Source organism: Pezoporus flaviventris, unplaced genomic scaffold (genome assembly GCF_033815535.1).
Source record: "Pezoporus flaviventris isolate CSIRO_AGI_PZ_B2104156 unplaced genomic scaffold, CSIRO_AGI_Pfla_v1 ptg000002l, whole genome shotgun sequence".
Classification (NCBI taxonomy): domain Eukaryota; kingdom Metazoa; phylum Chordata; class Aves; order Psittaciformes; family Psittacidae; genus Pezoporus; species Pezoporus flaviventris.
In genome coordinates, this window is record NW_026892550.1 from 78,126,790 (window position 1) to 78,142,085 (window position 15,296).

The 15,296-nt window shown below is 44.6% G+C and overlaps 1 protein-coding gene across 3 annotated transcripts in view; it reads right to left on the reverse strand.

Moving 5' to 3' along the window:
* The window catches only part of SOX5 (SRY-box transcription factor 5), a 645,963-nt gene extending 639,187 nt beyond the window's left edge, over positions 1-6,776 (reverse strand). Inside the window, exon 1 of one of the 3 annotated variants that reach the window (XM_061444585.1) lies at positions 6,544-6,776. The gene's annotated coding sequence lies outside the window, so the exon portion shown is untranslated. Of the gene's footprint in view, positions 1-6,122; positions 6,245-6,543 lie in introns of those variants that run through there. The other 2 variants (XM_061444584.1, XM_061444586.1) reach the window with 2 other exon arrangements.
* Positions 6,777-15,296: the final 8,520 nt, after the last annotated feature.

Consider the following 15,296-nt stretch of genomic DNA (forward strand, 5'->3'; position numbering starts at 1 on the left):
TTTCAGTTTTCAATTGGAAACTGTTTTACAGAACTGACAAGTACTTCAGCATTTCTGTTCCAGCTCTCTTTTCTATTGGCAGGAGGCACAAAACCGATCTCAGCAACAAGTTTCAGCGAGAACTAAAAAGCTCACCCTATTTGTGCATGTACTGACCAAGTAATCTACGCATGACTTGCAAGCTTGAGCTAATTAACTGTCCTACATTTGTTAATCTCAACCACAACGCACTTAATGCACCATGGTGCCACTAAACAAACTTGCATTCCCAGGAATCAGAACAGATCACTTAGTTTTCTCAGAATCACACTGTCCTGCTTCTGGTGGCCACCTGCATACAATTACAAATCAATCTGAAGCACAGCACAGAGCACAGTGTCTCCTACTAAACACACTCTTCTTCCAGATTTGAATTCGTAAAGCAGTATATTGCGTTAACACATTCACTTTTCTGTGACTGATTATACTTCTTATATATTTTGCATACCCCTCCTAGGAGATGCATTCAATTTATTATTAAACAGAAGTGTAATTGACACATATATTACATTTCTTGTTATTATTTATGCATTTGCCTATATTCTAGCATGAGAAGCATGATCTTTAATACTACAGCATAAGGAACAATCTCATTTCAGTGGTAACACAGATACATGTTACCGGATGCGCATGTAAGGACAGCACACAAAGAGCCACAGCAGCTGCCTTTCCCTGGGAGCCCCAGTATCCCCAGGCTCCTTCCAGAGTCAGTGGAGAAGGAGAGACTCCACCAGCATGTGATTTTCGGGATGAATAAGTTACAGAATAAGTATTTTCTTTGTGTTTGTAAACAATTCTTTCATGCAGAAGTCAGTATCTACCTTCAATTCAGTCTGCTCTGAAATCACTCAAAAACTATTAATTTTCTACTTCTCTTCTCTAATGGTTTCATAACTTTTCTCAATATAAACCCGGTTCATTAGGGCTAGTCTCCTACTAGAAGGTCGGTTGTGACATTGAAATGGTGTTCCCACCTAAGAAAAGCAACTCTTCAATTCGCTGAGCAGAGAAACTGACTTAGCCATATAACAGGTATTTTGCTTTCTTTTTTAAAAAATTGACTGTAAAATTAACTTTGAGATCCTTATTCAACAGTTAATTGGTTAGCTGAGGATTGCAGCTGTGTCCCCCAGCCCTTTTCATTACACTGAAAGCTTACTGATACAACAAGGATTGTATAGCAGTGTAAAAGGTAGACTCCATAATCCTAGTTTAGGAATTGAACCAGTTTAATTAAATGTGTCTTTAGACTGCCTGCTACAAAACACAGTATGGCGCTTGAATCAAATTTAAACCTGTTGTATTCACTTACCCCCTATAGTAACTGAAGATACTGCAAGCCATATTTACACCTGTTTCAGAGTCAGCTCAATGCTTCTGAGCAGAGCAAGCTTAACACAGTTTTGTCACCTCTCCTCAAAAGCATGGGCAAAGCAACTTCTTGGAGCAGGAGCCCTTATTGCCCAGCTGTAAGCAGGCAGCTTCATCCTATCCCATGAGTTCTTTGCTGTCCTAGCCTGCTTTTTACCCTGCCTAAGCCAAAAGCCAGTGCTGAAAATCTGGTTTTAAATTAAATACATTAACATCACTGCCACTAAGAGCAGGACCTTAAATACAATTTTACTAATACTCCAGGGTACCGTAAACATCCCCCTAGGCTTTGACTAGCAAAGGCAAATGCTATGTATGCAAACCTTATGTAGCAAATCTAACCCTACTGAACAAGACTTTGTCAGCTTTCCCAAGACTTTTACATTCATTTCAAGTAAAACCTGGACCACCCTGCCAGGGACCAGGAGACTACAGTGGAAATCACTCCTCTATGGGGTATGGTTTTATTTGGATGATGTTCTGTAAAAGATGTTCTGTAAAACGACATTCCTTGCAGACGGTACAAATTGTCATCAAACTGCAGCGGCCAGTTGAGCCTGCTCAGTTTCTCTCAGGACATGCTCACAAACAAAAAAGACAGGTTTAAGTGTTCAGTGTCCTTTATCACACTAGTACAGTGTTAATACAGTGCAGACTCTCCCATGTATTTTAACTACGACCATTCAAAGGATCAAATACTTGTACATAAATGTGTTACTTAGCGAATTTTTTTTTTTGAGATTATTGCAGCAGTGAAGAATACTGCCCTTATAAAATAACTCTGACCTGCAATTTTCAGGCAATTCATTTCATTGAGAGATAGGTAAATCTTTTTCTTTAAACAATAATCACAGAATACACTTTAGCTTTGTCACCAGGATTTCTTTTTATTTAAAAGAACAACAGGAAATGGGGGAAAGAAAAAAATAAAATAAAGACTTCTGTTAAAGGACAATTCACTGAAGAGTCTTTTAGCTGGCAATTGTCAGCACTGCTCAGGGCCAATGGATCAAATTTAACTCTAAAAAGTGCTGATGCTTGTATGAGTCTTCACAGTAGGAGCTGGCACTCTGGGCCACTCAAGTTCAATTTTTGGTGTTACCATGAGGTGTAGGAACTGAGATCTTGGTGAGCAAAGATTTGCTCTGTATTTGATGCACTGGGTAAAGCAGCATTCTTAAAATCACTAGCCTCCCAAGCAGCTAGTAAGCCAGCAGGAGGTTAGTAGGAGGAGAAAGTAATTGTCCTTTGTGCCTCTGAAAATAGCCAAGATTAAAGAATCCTCTTATGTATTACCTGAGTTTCAATCTACACTTGCAGCTCAAAGCAAAAGGGAGAAGCCGGAGAAGACAGAAAATAAAGATGTTAGAAATATTAGAGGAGACCCTCCTCAAGCTGTCATGAAGCGTATATTCTCCTCACCTAGAAACGTGTGCACCTAGAAAGCATGTGTGCTCTGTAAGCAACATAAACACTTGTTCAGACAATGCGCTTCATGTATGCAGAATGTACTGTGCAAGTGCCTGTGCCTGTGTGTTCACCACGTGCTTGAAGAGACCAGAAACATGAGGAAACATACTGCAAGAATAATCATCTTACACTTATCTAGGATGTCCATCAGTGGAGCAAGCAGCACTTGGACTTCAGCTACTTTAACAGGCTGTACACAAGGCATGGGAAATCCACTTTACCTGTAGCCTACACTCTCCACACAATGCCCAAAGGTGTTACTGCAACATGACTAGCAGTAGGATGCAAATCTAATGCTTTGATCTTGACCTGAATGCTCTTATCTGTTACTAAATTTCACAAAGAGAAACAGAAATGGCTTGAAATTCCCAGTTTGGTTGTAAGTTTGAAAGGAATTCTCCTAATTGGGTCTGAGCAACCCATGAAATAGGAGGAAGACTCCCACAAGCCCTCAACACTTCAGTGCCACCAAAGAGGAGCTCGATCTTGTTTCAGGCTTCAATTCACTGTCTAAACCAAATTTGATCTGATCCTAACTACATAATACATCAGAAGTGATTAACTGGACCAACTCTAACGCTTGAAGAAATGGAAAAAATTAAGTAAAACATTATAAAAAACCTCCAGGTTTACAGTACAGGAGGCTTTTAGGCTTTCCAAGAGCCATTCTCAAGGCGTAAGGCCCAGCTGCCCACTTCCTCCTCAGCAACACTCCTGCTGCCTCCAGTGCAAGCACAGCTCTGCCTGTTCAGGGAACACGCAAGGATTCTGATGTAGAAAACAGGAAAAAAACCTTCTTTGCTAATAGGAAAAAAATCCTTATAATAATACTAATCTATTTATAATGGTCAAAAAAATATGACAGCTTACAACAGCGTCAGAGCAGCGCTTTGGCAATATTTTAGCATACTGTTGTATTTTTAGAAGGACTGTTCATTTACTTTCTCCTAAATGCCGAATTCTTATTTTTCAACAAACACTCTGTTTTTTGGTGTATCCATATGCCAACATCAGAGTGTTTTATATCAGGGTAAGTATGAACTGCAGGCAGAAACAAAGCTCCTGTACACACGTTGCATTACACCAGCACTGTCAGAGATGCCAAGAAGTCTCAATCTCCTCCCATGCTTTATGCAGCGATAGTTAGCTACGCCACTTGCAAACCTTCTTGGAACGCAATGGTACATTTTTATGATGAGTAACAGAAAACTGCTGTTTCTTCACCCTGAACATGGAAGAATTATCCCATTGTAAACAATACATCTGACAGTTTAATGATACTGCTCAACCTAACTGGTTTTGGCAAGCAGCACATACAATAAAAGTGCAGCAAGATGTATGTTTAAGCATGTTTGTATTTTCTCAGCAAAGAGACCTCAGAAGGGTACCTTATCATTTAAAAATTCATTAGCAAGCTACCTTGCATTCTGAAGTAAAAAACTGTAAGCTCTCTGTTAAGTCTCACCTGGTACTACAAGATCAGGACGATCATAGTCCCTAAGCACTTCTACAGCTGGAGCTCCAGCACATATAGACAAAATTCACAGGCTTTTATTTTCTCTCTGAAAAGCGTGTATTAGCTGCCATCGCTTACAAAAACTTATACTAAATTAACTACATGTGCACCCACATGTTAACTGAATTAACTCAAAACAGTCAATACATCTCAAATGTCCATCTGTTTACATAAGACACTTGCAGCTTTCAAGTCTTGTACTCCTTACAGTGTAACTCAACTGAAACAGTTTAGGTTCAACCAGAAAGCTCTGCTGCCGCATTTCCAGGCATAATGGCTATGTGCTCATTGGGTTTTCGTGTTTCAATCATGTCAGAACAGACATGCTATCCAGTTGCAAAATGCAGCAGATCCATGCCAGCCTCTCCCTCTTCAACTGGAGAAACCTTGTAAACTAAAGCTGGCTGTAACCTAGCAAGATAATACAGCTAAATTAAAAATAAAATGAAATAAAAATCTCCCCTTGCAACCCCAGTTTAATAGTTGTAAATAGTGCATTTTGCAGGATGAAGAATTTGTTTCTGAGGCAATAATGTATCTTCCAGTGCTGGGAAGGATTAAGAGGATATAAAAACAGCAGCAGACACAAGTAGCTGCTCTCAGGTAAGTTTCAGGTGCTAAAATATTTCGATGAAGAACTTTGTACTAGCTCCTCATGTATATGAAGCTGCTTTTTAATCTGAGTGGCTCACTTCAGCAAGGCTGCAGACAGCTAGCTGTATTTAAATTGGGAAGAGAAAAGCCAGGACACATTATCCTGCAGTACTACAGCTGGAATTCAACCTTCTTGTTTAATTTGAACTAATGTTAATATTCTATTATTTGACAGAGACGGACCAATGTGAAGCTCTATTAAAAAAAAAAAAAGATGAAAAAAAGAATAAGAAAAACTTCTCTAATTTTAGGATGGCGTTGGTTTTCCCCTTACGAGAGTTAAGCGGTAGCATTAACGATAAAAGCTACCTGCACCAGCGTGCGAGACTAGCGTCTCAAAGAAAATAGTTGTGCTCAGACACCCTCCTCCTGGACGCCCCTACTGTATTGTTGCGGTTGCTGATGATCGCGATGTTGAACGCCTACAAATCTCCCACGTGCCTATTTCATTGGCCTGCTGGTTTAAAAAATTAATAAATAAATAAAGCTAGAGGCCATTATTCATGAGCAGCAAGAAAACAAATCACTCTTAGACCTACTCTTCTTGCAGATTCCCACACTTATTACCCAAAATCCCACAGCCTGCTATTGGTTCTACCCTTGACCAAAGTACAGGGCTGAGGCAGCATGCCATCCCTAGGGAAAAGCCGATCACGTTCCTCCCGGCAAGGGGCTCCGGTTATTCTAGGATCTCAGGAGGGCTGGAATAAAGTCCCTTAACTTTTCTGAGAAGGCACAGATCCCTCCCATCACCGGTGCCTTGGCCAGCTCGACCGGGCGCCGGCGGGGACGAGCGCGGCCGCGCTCCCCAGCCTGACCGGTACATCATTTTTCCCCGACCCGTCTTCTCTTTGAGGGGAAAGCAGACGAAACGGGTGAACCGAGCCTGCAGCGCCCTACCACTGAGTCACCCTCGGACTCCGGCAGAAGCGAGGCACACGCCTCGTAGAAACATGTGAACAGCCCCTCCCGGTGCCCCCCGTTCCCCGGTGCCCACCGGTGCCCCCCGCGCCCCGCGGCTCGCCTCCCCTAGAGCGGCGCGGACGGCAGCCGCCGCTCGGCACTCACGCACGCACGCACGGAGAGGCAATTACAATAATTTAAAGCTTCCTGTCCGCCGGGATCCCGAGGGCTGAGCCATGCCTGGGCAGGGCGCGGAGCAGCGACTCCCCGCCACACCACACGGGCGTGGGCACCGCGGCCGGCCCGCCCCCAGCCCCGCCGGCGGCAGCAGGAGGAGGAGGAGGAGGAGGAGGAAGGGGGGGGGCGTGACAAGTTGTGCCAAACTTCGGGAGGTGTACGAGCGCCCGGGAGGAAGCCGGCCGCGCTGACAGCCGGCCCCGCCACCGGAGCCCGCCCCTCCGCGCTGCCCCTCGCCGGGTCTCGCCCGCCCGTCCGCCCGCCCGCCCGCCGTCCCCCCGCCGCCCGGGGAGCCCCGCGGGGCGCTGAGCGCCCGCCGGCGAAAGTTAGACCGGCGGCCGACAGGCACCTACCCGCTAACTGCAATGTCTCCTCCGGGCGCGGGGTGCTAAGTGAGACACTGGTGGGGTGGGGAGAGGCAGAGGTGCGGGGAGGGACCGGGAGATGGGTGTTTGGTGATCTCTTCCTTTCTCTTCTCCCCTCCTTCCCCCCCTTCCCCCTTCTCTCTGTCTCTCAAGGACGAGGTGAAATCCCTTTAGTGGTCATGAGGCGGCTTCAGAGACAAACAACACAATGCGAGTGCAAATAACAAAAGGAAAAAAAAAAAACACGAGAGGGAGAGGGAGACCAGGAACAATGGGGGAGGAGAGGCTCGCTGCGCCTGGCCGCCGCCGGCACCCCGGCAGAAGCAGGAGCAGGAGGCAGAGGAAGAAGACGAGGTGGCGGCCGCGGGGAGGGGTCTGCGCGGGGAGTCTCCTCAAGAGCAGTCCCAAGCTCCTGCCCGCCGGCCGCGCACCAGGGCGGCCCTGCGGCTGCGGCGGGGCTGATCACGGTAAGTGACGCGCCCGCCCCAACAGCCATCGCCGCCACCATCATCATCCTCACCGTCCCTCGGGTGGGGAGAAAAGGGGGCTGCTGTCCCCCGGTTGCACGGGAAAGCAGCGGCGGGCACCGAGCCCTTTCCGCCTCTTGTTCCGCCCGGCAACTTCTTCACCGAGCGGGGCTGCCGTGGGTCCCAGGGACGCCGCTACCGTTTTCCTCCCGAGAGGCAGGCAGTCCCCGTCCCGCTCTCCGCTAGGAGTAAACATCCGAGAGTTGCGTGTCCGTGTGCGTGCCCGTTAGCACCTCCCGCACCGTCAGCCCCTATCACACCGGTGCGAGCGCGCACACACACAGCCGCCCGCCGCACCCTTCAGCCACCCCTCTCCTCATTTCGGTGACCCCCTGCCGGGCGCACGACGGGGAAGCAGAAGTTTGGGGTCTCCCGCGAGCTCTCCCCGGGGCCGATGACCAGGCACCGCCCCAAAAAGCCGCTTTGCCGCCGCCGGTGCCGTCCCGCCAGCAGGGTTACCTCAGCGCGGGCGGCCTGAGACGGGGTCCTGGGACGGACGGGCCGGGCAGCACCCGCCGTGTCACCGCTCCCCCAGGCAGGCGGGGAGCAAGCGTTGCGCCTGGCCCCGCAGCCCGTCTTTGCCCCGGACCCCCCGGTTACCTCATCATCATCATCTCCGCCAGCACCCCCCCGCCGCTCCTCGCTCGGCTGAGCGCAGTCGTGTCCCGGGCTGGCCCCGCGGGGACCTGGCTGGTGGGTCACGGGGCTCCGCGTACGGGCTGGGGTACGTCCGTGGGTTTGGGGTTGGAGGAAGGTGGATTGTGTTCTCTCGGCAACCCTTTGCGCTGCCTGTACTTCATACAGCTGACCGGGAGCAAGCACCGCGGTTCCCGGGCGCGGGGGGAAGAAGCGGTGAAACCGGCCGCCGCAGCCTGGGGACAGGCAAGGGGGAGCCCGCCGGTGCTGCTGCTAATAAAGTCACGCTCTGCAAGTAAGAGGTTTCTCTCTCTTGTTTACTTACGGGGGTCTTTTTTTAATGGAGAGGTTCGTACACGTGCTGCTGTGGAGCGGTGCAGCCGGCTTAGGCGGGGTGTGCGCCTGGGAGTGGGAAACGCAGCACGAAGCCAAACGGCTCAAAGAAGAGCAAGTTCGGTTATTATTCATCTCCACGAGGGAAGTCTTATCTTCTACAAATATTTGATACTGGGACAAGTCCTATAATTAACAAGAACAATCAAACAATTTCTCTGCCTTCTCGGGGATTTAAAAAGTCGTCATCTGGAATTCATGAGCATTACAACCGGTTTTTTTTTTTCTGCTTGGATGCATTTTTGTATATGATCTTTTCAGTGTGTGTGCGTCCCTAAGTAATTTTACCCTTTGATGCAAAAAGATGCAAACCATTAAGAGCACAGATAATAGTCACAATTGCTGAGTCAGTGAGACTTCAGCCCTCTCCGTAGGAGTGGGGAGAGAGGGTGGTAACCCTGATGGGAAAAAGGACAAACACCACCAAAAAAAAAAAAAAAAAAAAAAAGAGGTGGAGGAGTGTTTCTTTCTTGGCTTCCTCCCTACCTCTGTGGCAGGAACTCCCACGGGCGTCCTGTGGGTGGGATGGGAGCAGCGCAGAGCTAAGGCACGGCTGCCTGGCAGGAGAATGGCCAGTGATGTAAAGGTGCAAGCGTCTGTGCTCCCAGCTGGCCCCGAAACTTCTCTTACCGGAGAAGAAGCCAGACTGGGAAAGGAATGGGAGTACCAAGCTCAGCAGCAGCATTTCTGATGCAGCATGAGCTTGGGGTGTCAGGGAGGCAGTGTGGCTTTCAGGACCTGTAGTGAGCCAAGCAGGCCAGATGTGTAGTGCCCCATGGCCCAGTTGTATCCCCAAAATACCCCAAACCACTCAAGCTTGCCTCATCTGGATCAGATTCAGACATTGAGAAAGATGACCACATGCTGAATGGCAAGAGTTTTACCCTGCAATGCTCCAGTCACCAAATTCTGTCTAAGATCTCACAGTGATAACCAAAGTCACAAGTCCTCAGTCCATGCCTGCTCATGCAACCCTCCAGTCTCATGGCTGGCAGCCCCAGTGCTGGCACAGGTAAGGAAATACATTGGCCGTGGAGCTCCACTCACTCTCAGGTAATCTCAAGCCTCAGGACCTACAGCCAGACTTCTCTGTGATAGGCTGATAGAGGAATGTGTCCCCTCCCCACAACTTTCAGATCTCTTTTCTGTTGATACAATTCCCACCCAATTTTTTCATTCCCTCCAGCCCCCCCTTCACTTCTTGCTTTATGCCAACTTTTACAATCATGATGAAGTTCCTTGCAGTTCAACACAAGAAAGGAATTACAGTAGTTGGGTCCGAAACTAATCTGTAGTGAAGAGAAAAAGCCAAATGCGGGTGCATTTTATTGAAGATCAAAAGCACAATGGTGTGAGATTGTATTATGCTCTCCACAGGAGTTGTATTTTTCTACTACTACAATAGGATTAAGGTGTTCAGTGGAAAAGAGAATTACAAGGGGAAAAAAAAAGCGCCCCATTAGACTGGTACTGGCTGCATTTGAGTTTCTCTTAAATAATGGCAATATTTCATCCCTCAAGAACTCTATCATTCTGTTTCCAAACACTTTAAAACAATAATTGTAAAGGCCAATAATAATTTGATTTCTACTATTTGTTACTGAGGATTCATTCTACCTTTTGAGATATATATCTTTATATAAAGGATGTTACCATTTCTACATTTGCTCATTTCAAAAATTTCAGTCAACCAGATGCTTTTGAGTCAAAACTAAAGACATGCCCTTATTTAGCCCTGCATATTTGAGAGCACAGGATGTTAAATGTTAGTATACACAGGCTGGACACAGCTGGCAGCACAGATTCAAGCCACTTTTCCACCCTGAATAACTAAAGAAAGCACAAAAGAAAATTTTTGGCACGACTTACCCAATGAAAGTTAGTCTCCTGTGCAAAAAACTGCTGCCTGTTTTAAACCAGAAATTTGCAAAGCTTTGGCTAACTTTCAGTTTCCCAATACCAGGGAATTATAGAATGGTTTAGGTTGGAAGGGACCTTATAAATCATCTAGTTCCAACCCTTTCCACTGGACCAGGTTGCTCAAAGCCCCATCCAGGCATGGCTTGAGCCTGGTTCTCTTCCAGTCTTCATGGAACGTGATTGTGTTTAAACAATAGGTATTGCCTCTCCTTTAGAGTGAGCAGCACGCTTAATGAACGTGGTTTATACACAGGTCCGCTTTCACTGAACTGACCCCAGCCCTGTACCACAGGTTCAGCAATCACCATTTTAAGCATGACTCCATAAGATAAAAACACACAAGCAGATCTCTTTGCTCGCACAGGGCTGATCTGGTGCCAGCTCTCCCTGGCTTCATCCCTTCAGTACCACTCTTCACGAGTGACTGTGTGTGCCTTCTTGCCTCATCCTCCTAGAAAATTCAGAGCGCTCCAGTGTTCTACTACATTGCAACCTGGAGCACTCATTTTCACAGGAGCTGGTGTAAAATCCTGCCTTTCTCATATGGAAGTGTTTTATTGCTACCTTTCAGAGGTATAAATTACAGCATTGAAGAACAAAGCCTGAGCCCTATAAACCAATATTACCTTTGTGCCAAAGTAATCCAATTAAGGAGGTACTGTGATAACCTTAAAGCCATATCAAAATGAAGAAACCACTTAGGAACTCACAAACATCTGTTTTTTGTATCAGAGTGCATCAGCACAAGAACACCCTTGTGGGGTCCTAATCAGCCAAAGTATCGCTCTTGTCTTCTACATTCAGCATGGCTTATCTGCTTCCCCATAATAAAATCAGGGTGATATTTGCTCTGATTTCTGGTAGCAGGAAAAGCCTCTGCTACTTAAATTGAAGCAATATGCTTCTATGCAGGTCCTGTCTCCTTTGCCCCAGAGGCAAGAGAAAATCCCAGGTATGATATTTCAAAAAGACATCCAAAATAACTTTCTACAAAATATAAACCATGCTGCTGTTGTGTCCCTGGATATGGGTCTCTATCCAGTATAACTGATTCCTCAAACTAAATGATGAGTTGTGTTTCAGCAGAGTAACTGCTAGTCTTAAATGTAGTTTGGATCCCACATTTAGGCCCTATTAACTAAATAAGGAATGTATTTATTTTTAGTAGAAGGTGGGTACAAAATCTGAAAGAAACAGGAAATGCTGATTAAATTAAATGTTGATTTGGTGTTCTGTAATTTAAACTATTGCAGGCATGTGGAACGATTAAAAAAAAAAAAAAGAAAAAGAAAAAAGGAAGACAGTTAAAGAAGTTAAGATACTTGCTTTTAGTTGTCCATGCTAAGCAAAACTTAAGTATTACGAAAACCTATAAACAGCTTTCAGTTTCAGTAATGGATTAAAGGCCCAAGCAACACTCATCTATCATGCTACCATTAGTAACTCTTAGATTTCAATGAGATTACTCACATATATAAAAATAATCATAATCTACCAGGACACAGAGATTAATAAAGACAGTCACAAGGATGGATTTAAGAAGCTGGCTGGAACTTCATTAATGCAATATTTTCACTTGTCAAACAGGTGGGCCCAGTGCAGGGATTACAAAGCTACAAATTAGGGCAGATCTTCCCAAATCTCTCTTTTAGAATGAGCTCACATCTGAAACTCATCCCTCAACCCTTCCCCAAGAAGGACCTAGACCCTCCAACACTTCATTTAGCTTTGCTTCTTTCCTACGTACAAATCCAATTGCAAAGTTCCAGTTTTCATTTCAGCCTTAGTCCGCACTGAATGTTACATAAAATTTTCCACAAATTCCAATAGATGAATAAATGTGTACTATCATTTATTCCAAATCCAACTTTTCAGCCTACCTGAGGCTCCATGGTGCCACAAAGGCCATGAAAATGGCCTTTTTATGCCTCCCCCAACTATATTTTAACGGAAGAACATACCTTTCTTGATATCAGATTTCATCAAGTGCCAGCATCCCAAGACCAGAGTTTACATGTCATGACACAGAAAGAGAGGATTAATGTATCCTAAGTCAGCAAGATACCCAAACTCTAGGTTCACTTACATGGCTACCAAAAGCAAGGGAGCCAGTCAAGGATCACAGCTGGTAGTCTCGTGCATATGTTCTGGCCGTCCGCTTTCTTTCTTGGCTGTTTACCACACCACCAGGTTAATTAATAGTGTTTTTCATAGAGCCTCCACTGGAGGTGGAAGAAGCACTTGCAGGATGAGAAACCATGTGGTGATGCTTACTTACATATGGAGACCACTAAGAAAGCATCTTGAGTGGCTCAGCAGGGGTTGCTTAGGACTAATTAGTCAGGGCAGACTATTAGGATAGCACAAGTGTGGTACTTCCAGACCCCCAAGTAGTCCAGGTACGTCAGCATGGCGTAGCATTCTGCACAGCCTGCATGTTAAATTCAAGCAAGGACTGCAACAAGGTTTTCAAAGCGATCAGGAGTATTGGGTGCTCTAGGAATTGGAGAAGTTGTGGTGTCTCAGGCAGCACAGAGTTTTGCAAAAGCAGGTGTCTGAAGTTTTTTAAATCTAGCCCCATTTGTTTACACTGGTGATTGACTGAAAAAGGGAGGTAAACAAAATCATCTGTGACTTCTGAAAAGAGAGGCCAGTTCCTGCGAGTACATTTTTGCAGGACTTAGCACTTAGTGTCTTATCAGTAGCACAGGAACAGGGATTTGTATATACTGTTTTAGTAAGATTGGTATCTCTACAGCGCTCCTTAAATGAAAACAAAATAAAAAAATGCTGTAAAAGGACAGAAAAAAATGACTCAATTTCCCATTATTGCCAAAAGCCTCTAATTTTGGAAATAACCAACCTTTGTGCCACTAGATGGGGGGGGGGGGGGGGGGGTGTGCTAAATATATCTTTAGGTGCAATAATTAATATTAAAATAAATCAGAAACAAATTGTGACCCTGTTTAAAATTTAGCACAGCTGCTGTATGTTTATTATCCAGCACATACACAGTAAATAGTACCCTCAAGAAAAACAAACAAACATAACAAAATCAAACAAAAATTAAGTAAAGAAGTGGCCAAATCCCCAGTCAAAGACACTGTTCTTTAATTTGTAATCTTTGTTTGAAAAATCATTCAGCGTATACACATTTTGCCGCAGCATTCTTCAGGTAAAGTGTTTTCTTGCACTACCGTCTTTTGTGGAGTAACACAGCTCCTAATATCCCCAAATTACTATCATAAAAACAAAAAGGAGAGGAGGTTGCAATGCAATGAAGTGTCATTTTGTATTTGTAACAGAGCAATCATTGATTTAAAATTGGCATTGGAGTTCCTTTTCTGAAATGATTGCTAGGTTAGGAAACAACAGTTTAAACAAGCAAGATCTGAATTTCTGAAGAAAGACTCAGGTTTAGCACACGTCCTAATCTGTGTTTTGACTATTAGACCTGCACGTTTCTCAGTGTGTGCGCGTTCTATTTCTATGGAAGCATCCTATAGTAATGCTCATAAAATCGCTGCCTAGAAGGTCACACATCTTTATATTTCACCTTTAAAGAAAACACAAGTCTTACAATGTCAGATAAATAAAATTCTCTCAGAAACTTAAAGCCAGTTTCACTTCATACACCTGCTTGTGTGGTTACAGGTATGCAGTGAAGGATAAGCAGTGCAAAATATTTTATATTTTGCTTTTACAGTGTGTAGGCATTCAGGCTGTTCACTACAAATGACTGCACAAGGTGAGAGGCACTGGAGAATCAAGCCCCAAAGATTTTCTATACTGGATCAGATCACTGGTGCATTAAGTGTGTCACCTCACAGCTGGATGTTCCAAAATGAACCTAGCTATCTCTGTAGTACTGTGGGAACTACTCTGGCAGTCAGATTGCATCCAGGAGAGGAGACTGGGTTTTGTCTTTTATTTTCTTAGTGTAACTATTCAGAACTGTCCTCATTTGTAATCAAATTGCTCAAACTTCCTTAACAGTTAAACAAGAGTATCTGACTCTTGTGGAACAGGATGTAAGACATGGCATTAGAAATCATAAATGGCATGGCAGGGGGACACACACACAACATGACACAACAAACAAACAAAAAACAAACCCAAACACTACTTTCTCACTATTTTCATGTTTCTGTGGTATAAGAAAATAGTCCACAATATCAGAAACACATTATAACTATGCCATAATTTACATCGTATTTTATACCGCAGAGCTATTTTGTGGAACTTTACAGCTTTGTATAGTTATCCATTTAAGTCAGAAATGTAACTTAATATTACATAAACAATAATTATATACAATGTGTAAATATCACCTAGCTATAGGAGGTACCAGATATCAGCAACATGAAGTAGCAAAAATATGTAAGCCCACAAAGCTGTCTAAATCTCTCAGAGGTTTCATATGCTGAACCTCAGTGAGAATGAGATTGAAGCTCGCTGCTAGTCAAGTCAAAGGCACAGATATTCCTAAAACATTTCAACATGCTGATTTCAGCATCTGAAAAATCCAAAGCCTTCTCCGTGCAGAAGAGCAAACCTTGTAGTGCACATACCTGCTGTCTGAAAGTCAATGGCACTTACATGTGTCCCTAAATAGCTTTTCTGGAGCTCAGTTTCAGCCACCAAAAAAAAAAATAAACCCACAGAGAAAATGCATGTGTGTACAGTCACAGCCCACCCCCCACCCCCCCACCCCCCCTTATGCTACTGGTTTGTATACTATTTTTTTAAGAGTTTCATGTCAAAAATATTTTTAAACACATGCCATATGACTGGTGATCTGGCTTCCCCAGATCACATCACAGCACATGAAAGCTTTCAGGGAGAGCATGTGTCCCACCATCCATTCACTCTTAGTCACTCTGACAGATAAGACTTGATTGCAAATCTTTTGCCAAAAAATAAAGGTCGTTCAGGAAAGTATTTTTTACCTTTGGTTTTGGGTTTGTTGTTTGGTTTTGGGTTTTTTTGACTCTGACAGAACTATTTCTCTCCAGACAAAACAAAGTAAAGAGATGAGTAAACCAATAATCTATTTCTGAAAAATGTTTATGTGAAGATAAACCTAAAATTTCACTAGTAAAAACAGCTTTTGTTTTGGATCGGTTTAGATGGGCTTATTTTCCTTTATGATCATGTAGTTGAAACATCTGATTGTGTGCGATCCACTGCTGTAGGTGAAGAGCCCGGGGCCTGAAGTAGGGTTCAGCACAGCACTGTCACAGCATCTGCTGGAATACAGGGTGA